Here is a 7,803-nt window from a genome sequence, read left to right on the forward strand (position 1 = left end):
ACTACCAACACAGACCATACTACCAACACAGACCATACTACCAACACAGACCATACTACCAACACAGACCATACTACCAACACAGACCATACTACCAACACAGACCATACTACCAACACAGACCATACTACCAACACAGACCATACTACCAACACAGACCATACTACCAACACAGACCATACTACCAACACAGACCATACTACCAACACAGACCATACTACCAACACAGACCATACTACCAACACAGACCATACTACCAACACAGACCATACTACCAACACAGACCATACTACCAACACAGACCATACTACCAACACAGACCATACTACCAACACAGACCATACTACCAACACAGACCATACTACCAACACAGACCATACTACCAACACAGACCATACTACCAACACAGACCATACTACCAACACAGACCATACTACCAACACAGACCATACTACCAACACAGACCATACTACCAACACAGACCATACTACCAACACAGACCATACTACCAACACAGACCATACTACCAACACAGACCATACTACCAACACAGACCATACTACCAACACAGACCATACTACCAACACAGACCATACTACCAACACAGACCATACTACCAACACAGACCATACTACCAACACAGACCATACTACCAACACAGACCATACTACCAACACAGACCATACTACCAACACAGACCATACTACCAACACAGACCATACTACCAACACAGACCATACTACCAACACAGACCATACTACCAACACAGACCCATACTACCAACACAGACCATACTACCAACACAGACCATACTACCAACACAGACCATACTACCAACACAGACCATACTACCAACACAGACCATACTACCAACACAGACCATACTACCAACACAGACCATACTACCAACACAGACCATACTACCAACACAGACCATACTACCAACACAGACCATACTACCAACACAGACCATACTACCAACACAGACCATACTACCAACACAGACCATACTACCAACACAGACCATACTACCAACACAGACCATACTACCAACACAGACCATACTACCAACACAGACCATACTACCAACACAGACCATACTACCAACACAGACCATACTACCAACACAGACCATACTACCAACACAGACCATACTACCAACACAGACCACTACCAACACAGACCATACTACCAACACAGACCATACTACCAACACAGACCATACTACCAACACAGACCATACTACCAACACAGACCATACTACCAACACAGACCATACTACCAACACAGACCATACTACCAACACAGACCATACTACCAACACAGACCATACTACCAGCACAGACCCTACATCCCCACATCACCGTGGCCTCTCCCTCAGACGGAGAGCTTCTCCTCCCCAGCCGGTCCCCACATCACTGTGGCCTCTCCCTCAGACGGAGAGCTTCTCCTCCCCAGCCGGTCCCCACATCACCGTGGCCTCTCCCTCAGTCGGAGTGCTTCTCCGCCCCAGCCGGTCCCCACATCACCGTGGCCTCTCCCTCAGTCGGAGTGCTTCTCCTCCCCAGCCGGTCCCCACATCACCGTGGCCTCTCCCTCAGTCGGAGAGCTTCTCCTCCCCAGCCGGTCCCCACATCACCGTGGCCTCTCCCTCAGTCGGAGAGCTTCTCCTCCCCAGCCGGTCCCCACATCACCGTGGCCTCTCCCTCAGACGGAGAGCTTCTCCTCCCCAGCCGGTCCCCACATCACTGTGGCCTCTCCCTCAGTCGGAGTGCTTCTCCGCCCCAGCCGGTCCCCACATCACTGTGGCCTCTCCCTCAGTCGGAGTGCTTCTCCTCCCCAGCCGGTCCCCACATCACTGTGGCCTCTCCCTCAGTCGGAGTGCTTCTCCTCCCCAGCCGGTCCCCACATCACCGTGGCCTCTCCCTCAGTCGGAGAGCTTCTCCTCCCCAGCCGGTCCCCACATCACCGTGGCCTCTCCCTCAGTCGGAGTGCTTCTCCACCCCAGCCGGTCCCCACATCACCGTGGCCTCTCCCTCAGTCGGAGAGCTTCTCCTCCCCAGCCGGTCCCCACATCACCGTGGCCTCTCCCTCAGTCGGAGAGCTTCTCCTCCCCAGCCGGTCCCCACATCACCGTGGCCTCTCCCTCAGTCGGAGAGCTTCTCCTCCCCAGCCGGTCCCCACATCACCGTGGCCTCTCCCTCAGTCGGAGAGCTTCTCCTCGCTAGCCGGTCCCCACATCACCGTGGCCTCTGCCCCAGTCGGAGAGCTTCTCCTCCCCAGCCGGTCCCCACAGAAGCTGGTTTATGTAGCTATTCATTAGGGGCCGGCCATTAGATTAGACTCACCGTTATTGCTTCAGCCTCTTAGCAAGCCTCTTTCGCTTGGGGAGCTGTGGAGAGACACATTTACTGGTTATCTGACCTCTTTAGCATGGGGAGATGTGGAGACACATTTACTGGTTATCTGACCTCTTTAGCATGGGGAGATGTGGAGAGACACATTTATTGGTTATCTGACCTCTTTCGCTTGGGGAGATGTGGAGAGACACATTTACTGGTTATCTGACCTCTTTAGCATGGGGAGATGTGGAGAGACACATTTACTGGTTATCTGACCTCTTTAGCATGGGGAGATGTGGAGAGACACATTTACTGGTTATCTGACCTCTTTAGCATGGGGAGATGTGGAGACACATTTCCTGGTTATCTGACCTCTTTAGCATGGGGAGATGTGGAGAGAAACATTTACTGGTTATCTGACTTGATACTTGGTAAATAAAACAGCAGTTTGTGATTCCAGTAACATAATTCACATCAGATAGGGCTAAGGCATGCCTATGAGCTATTTTAACAAGCAACCACACACACACACACACACACACACACACAAACCTGTGTTTCCCATCTCCTCAGAGCTGGTGTCTACGGAGGTGTAGTGCTGTAGCTGAGTAATTAGCTCCGCCTCCTCAGTGAACTGGATCTGCTCTGCACAGTATCTACATCCGGAGACACAGAAGTCAGACAGGAGTCAATCAGGAGTCAGACAGCAGTCAATCAGGAGTCAGACAGGAGTCAATCAAGGGTCAGACATGAGTCAATCAGTAGTCAGACAGGAGTCAATCAGTAGTCAGACAGCAGTCAATCAGTAGTCAGACAGGAGTCAATCAGGAGTCAGACAGGAGTCAATCAGTAGTCAGACAGGAGTCAATCAGTAGTCAGACAGGAGTCAGACAGGAGTCAGACAGGAGTCAGACAGGAGTCAGACAGCAGTCAATCAGGAGTCAGACAGGAGTCAATCAAGGGTCAGACAGGAGTCAATCAGTAGTCAGACAGGAGTCAATCAAGGGTCAGACACAGTCAATCAAGGTTATCAGACAGGAGTCAATCAAGGGTCAGACAGGAGTCAATCAGTAGTCAGACAGGAGTTTACTGGAGTCAGACAGGAGTCAATCAAGGGTCAGACATGAGTCAATCAGTAGTCAGACAGGAGTCAATCAGTAGTCAGACAGCAGTCAATCAGTAGTCAGACAGGAGTCAATCAGTAGTCAGACAGCAGACAGGAGTCAATCAGTAGTCAGACAGGAGTCAATCAGTAGTCAGACAGGAGTCAATCAGTAGTCAGACAGGAGTCAATCAGTAGTCAGACAGGAGTCAATCAATAGTCAGACAGGAGTCAATCAGTAGTCAGACAGGAGTCAATCAGGATCAGACAGCAGTCAATCAGTAGTCAGACAGGAGTCTATCAGTAGTCAGACAGGAGTCAATCAGTAGTCAGACAGGAGTCAATCAGTAGTCAGACAGGAGTCAATCAGAGTTTGTGATTCAGGAGTCAGACAGGAGTCAATCAGTAGTCAGATAGGAGTCAATCAGTAGTCAGACAGGAGTCAATCAGGAGTCAGACAGGAGTCAATCAGTAGTCAGACAGGAGTCAACACAGTCAGACAGGAGTCAATCAGGAGTCAGACATCTCCTCAGAGTCAATCAGGAGTCAGAGAGTCAGAGTCAATCAGTAGTCAGACAGGAGTCAATCAGTAGTCAGTCAGACAGGAGTCAGACAGGAGTCAGACAGCAGTCAATCAGTAGTCAGACAGGAGTCAATCAGTAGTCAGACAGGAGTCAATCAGTAGTCAGACAGGAGTCAATCAGGAGTCAATCAGTAGTCAGACAGGAGTCAATCAGACAGGAGTCAGACAGGAGTCAATCAAGGGTCAGTCAGAGTCAATCAGTAGTCAATCAGTAGTCAGACAGGAGTCAGACAGGAGTCAGTCAATCAGTAGTCAGACAGGAGTCAATCAGGAGTCAGACAGGAGTCAATCAGTAGTCAGACAGGAGTCAATCAGTAGTCAGACAGGAGTCAGACAGGAGTCAGACAGGAGTCAGACAGGAGTCAATCAGGAGTCAGACAGGAGTCAATCAAGGGTCAGACAGGAGTCAATCAGTAGTCAGACAGGAGTCAATCAAGGGTCAGACAGGAGTCAATCAAGGGTCAGACAGGAGTCAATCAAGGGTCAGACAGGAGTCAATCAGTAGTCAGACAGGAGTCAGACAGGAGTCAGACAGGAGTCAATCAAGGGTCAGACATGAGTCAATCAGTAGTCAGACAGGAGTCAATCAGTAGTCAGACAGCAGTCAATCAGTAGTCAGACAGCAGTCAATCAAGGGTCAGACAGGAGTCAATCAGTAGTCAGACAGCAGTCAATCAGTAGTCAGACAGGAGTCAATCAGTAGTCAGACAGGAGTCAATCAGTAGTCAGACAGGAGTCAATCAATAGTCAGACAGGAGTCAATCAGTAGTCAGACAGGAGTCAATCAGGAGTCAGACAGCAGTCAATCAGTAGTCAGACAGGAGTCTATCAGTAGTCAGACAGGAGTCAATCAGTAGTCAGACAGGAGTCAATCAGTAGTCAGACAGGAGTCAATCAGTAGTCAGACAGGAGTCAATCAGGAGTCAGACAGGAGTCAATCAGTAGTCAGACAGGAGTCAATCAGTAGTCAGACAGGAGTCAATCAGGAGTCAGACAGGAGTCAATCAGTAGTCAGACAGGAGTCAATCAGTAGTCAGACAGGAGTCAATCAGGAGTCAGACAGGAGTCAATCAGGAGTCAGACAGGAGTCAATCAGTAGTCAGACAGGAGTCAATCAGTAGTCAGACAGGAGTCAGACAGGAGTCAGACAGCAGTCAATCAGTAGTCAGACAGGAGTCAATCAGTAGTCAGACAGGAGTCAATCAGTAGTCAGACAGGAGTCAATCAGGAGTCAATCAGTAGTCAGACAGGAGTCAGACAGGAGTCAGACAGGAGTCAGACAGGAGTCAATCAAGGGTCAGACATGAGTCAATCAGTAGTCAGACAGGAGTCAGACAGGAGTCAGACAGCAGTCAATCAGGAGTCAGACAGGAGTCAATCAGTAGTCAGACAGGAGTCAGACAGGAGTCAGACAGCAGTCAATCAGTAGTCAGACAGGAGTCAATCAGTAGTCAGACAGGAGTCAATCAGGAGTCAGACAGGAGTCAATCAGTAGTCAGACAGGAGTCAGACAGGAGTCAGACAGGAGTCAATCAGGAGTCAGACAGCAGTCAATCAGTAGTCAGACAGGAGTCAATCAGTAGTCAGACAGGAGTCAATCAGGAGTCAGACAGGAGTCAATCAGTAGTCAGACAGGAGTCAATCAGTAGTCAGACAGGAGTCAATCAGTAGTCAGACAGGAGTCAATCAGGAGTCAGACAGGAGTCAATCAGTAGTCAGACAGGAGTCAGACAGGAGTCAGACAGGAGTTAATCAAGGGTCAGACATGAGTCAATCAGTAGTCAGACAGGAGTCAGACAGGAGTCAGACAGCAGTCAATCAGGAGTCAGACAGGAGTCAGACAGGAGTCAGACAGGAGTCAGACAGGAGTCAGACAGGAGTCAGACAGCAGTCAATCAAGGGTCAGACAGGAGTCAATCAGTAGTCAGACAGGAGTCAGACAGGAGTCAGACAGGAGTCAGACAGGAGTCAGACAGGAGTCAATCAGTAGTCAGACAGGAGTCAATCAGTAGTCAGACAGCAGTCAATCAGTAGTCAGACAGGAGTCAATCAGTAGTCAGACAGCAGTCAATCAAGGGTCAGACAGGAGTCAATCAGTAGTCAGACAGCAGTCAATCAGTAGTCAGACAGGAGTCAATCAGTAGTCAGACAGGAGTCAATCAGTAGTCAGACAGGAGTCAATCAATAGTCAGACAGGAGTCAATCAATAGTCAGACAGGAGTCAATCAGGAGTCAGACAGCAGTCAATCAGTAGTCAGACAGGAGTCAATCAGTAGTCAGACAGGAGTCAATCAGTAGTCAGACAGGAGTCAATCAGTAGTCAGACAGGAGTCAATCAGGAGTCAGACAGGAGTCAATCAGTAGTCAGACAGGAGTCAATCAGTAGTCAGACAGGAGTCAATCAGTAGTCAGACAGGAGTCAATCAGTAGTCAGACAGGAGTCAATCAGTAGTCAGACAGGAGTCAATCAGTAGTCAGACAGGAGTCAATCAGTAGTCAGACAGGAGTCAATCAGTAGTCAGACAGGAGTCAATCAGTAGTCAGACAGGAGTCAATCAGTAGTCAGACAGGAGTCAATCAGTAGTCAGACAGGAGTCAATCAGTAGTCAGACAGGAGTCAATCAGGAGTCAGACAGCAGTCATTAGGAGTCAGACAGCAGTCAATCAGGAGTCAGACAGGAGTCAATCAGTAGTCAGACAGGAGTCAATCAGTAGTCAGACAGGAGTCAATCAGTAGTCAGACAGGAGTCAGACAGGAGTCAGACATGAGTCAATCAGTAGTCAGACAGGAGTCAATCAGTAGTCAGACAGGAGTCAATCAGGAGTCAGACAGGAGTCAATCAGTAGTCAGACAGGAGTCAATCAGTAGTCAGACAGGAGTCAATCAGGAGTCAGACAGGAGTCAATCAGTAGTCAGACAGGAGTCAATCAGTAGTCAGACAGGAGTCAATCAGTAGTCAGACAGGAGTCAATCAGGAGTCAGACAGGAGTCAATCAGTAGTCAGACAGGAGTCAATCAGTAGTCAGACAGGAGTCAATCAGTAGTCAATCAGGAGTCAGACAGGTGTCATTAGGAGTCAGACAGCAGTCAATCAGTAGTCAGACAGGAGTCAATCAGTAGTCAGACACGAGTCAATCAGTAGTCAGACAGGAGTCAATCAGGAGTCAGACAGCAGTCAATCAGGAGTCAGACAGCAGTCAATCAGGAGTCAGACAGGAGTCAGACAGGAGTCAATCAGGAGTCAGACAGGAGTTACACAGGATCTACACGAGGCAGGCAGGAGTCATATAGGAGAAACAGAATAAGAGACAGCATCAGTGAGTGATAAATCATACCTGAGATGGGTAGCGGGACGGGTCCACCTCTCCTTTCTTCCTGGCAGACACACACTCATATAGCAGCTGCTTCAGTTTCCTTCATCTCAACAGACACCCACAGCCATACCTGGAACACACACACACACCTGCCCCATCCACCCCCCTACCTTCTACTCCTGCCCCTTGACCCCTCCACCCCCCTACCTTCTACTCCGGCCCCTTGACCTCTCCACCCCCTTACCTTCTACTCCTGCCCCTAAACCCCTCCACCCCCATCCCTTCTACTCCTGCCCAGTGACTCCTCCACCCCCTTACCTTCTACTCCTGCCCCTAAACCCCTCCACCCCCATCCCTTCTACTCCTGCCCAGTGACTCCTCCACCCCCCTACCTTCTACTCCGGCCCCTTGATCCCTCCACCTCTTACCTTCTACTCCTGCCCCTTGACCCCTCCACCCCC

General features: G+C 49.7%; 1 long non-coding RNA gene across 1 annotated transcript; it reads right to left on the minus strand.

Annotated features, from left to right (window-relative positions):
• Window positions 1–776: 776 nt before the first annotated feature.
• On the minus strand, window positions 777–7,509 carry LOC127908764 (uncharacterized). Its single transcript, XR_008068362.1, has 3 exons — window positions 7,364–7,509; window positions 2,895–2,998; window positions 777–2,392 (listed from the first exon to the last, which is right to left on the minus strand). It is a non-coding gene; the product is annotated as an uncharacterized LOC127908764 (long non-coding RNA).
• Between the last annotated feature and the right edge of the window lie 294 nt (window positions 7,510–7,803).

This window comes from Oncorhynchus keta, chromosome 18, assembly GCF_023373465.1.
Source record: "Oncorhynchus keta strain PuntledgeMale-10-30-2019 chromosome 18, Oket_V2, whole genome shotgun sequence".
Taxonomy (NCBI): domain Eukaryota; kingdom Metazoa; phylum Chordata; class Actinopteri; order Salmoniformes; family Salmonidae; genus Oncorhynchus; species Oncorhynchus keta.